Raw genomic sequence first — 1,010 nt, 5'->3', positions numbered from 1 at the left:
TCGCATGTATAACCTCACAATAATTGCGATGGTTTTGTTAAAAATTATTTCTGTTTCAATTTATTAGTTCAACAACTTACCAGGTAGAGTGTATACCTACTACATTTTAATAACTCATTTCCTTAGGTATGTATATAGCATAATATGCCATTATAATATACTTGAATGACTTTATTATGAAAACTATATTAAATATATTTTGTAAGAATACGCAAAGCATATGTATTTAGGTTAATCAATGGTGCTTTTATCCTCACATAACATAAATGAGGGGCCGTAAAATCTCGGAACGTATTTTCGTGGACCGTATAAATACGGAACAAAAAAGTATAGTCCCGGACCGTAGAAATGCGGAACAAAATATTTTTCGAACCGTATTATGCCGGACCGTATAATCGCGGAATTTCAAAATATGCGGACTGTATTGTCACGGACCGTATAAATCTGGAAAGTATCCTCCCGGACCGTATTCTCTCGAAAAATAAAATACGTACACCGTATAGTCGTGGACCGTAGAAATGCGGAATAAAATATATTTCGAACCATAATACATGCCGGACTGTATAATCGTGAAATCCTAATTTTAAATGATACTAACGCCATCAAGCGGTGTAATTTATTACTACAATCATATAATATGGTTTTAACTTAAGGGGTTTTAAATTGGCAATTTAAAATGTGGATTATTATTTATTATTACCAACATTTGGTCTCTGTAAGCTACTAAACTACTAAAGATACTAATTTAAAACTATTCAAACAATAGAATAATGGTCATGTTTAATAAAAAAAAAAAGAAAATAGATTTATAGTTTATATCGTGATGACGGCGACGTAACTTATTAATTATACCGTATAGCTGGTACCTAATGTTTAAATTCCAAAAAACTAAAAAATCCATTTGATATGAAAGCTAATAATTATTACATTAAATACAGGAACTTATTGCTTAGAGGTCTGGTCTCTAATCAAAGATGTTACTATACTATACTTTTTTGATATCCTTCTTC

This window comes from Acyrthosiphon pisum, chromosome A1 (assembly GCF_005508785.2).
Source record: "Acyrthosiphon pisum isolate AL4f chromosome A1, pea_aphid_22Mar2018_4r6ur, whole genome shotgun sequence".
Lineage (NCBI taxonomy): Eukaryota > Metazoa > Arthropoda > Insecta > Hemiptera > Aphididae > Acyrthosiphon > Acyrthosiphon pisum.
Note: the sequence above shows the minus strand (reverse complement) of the source record.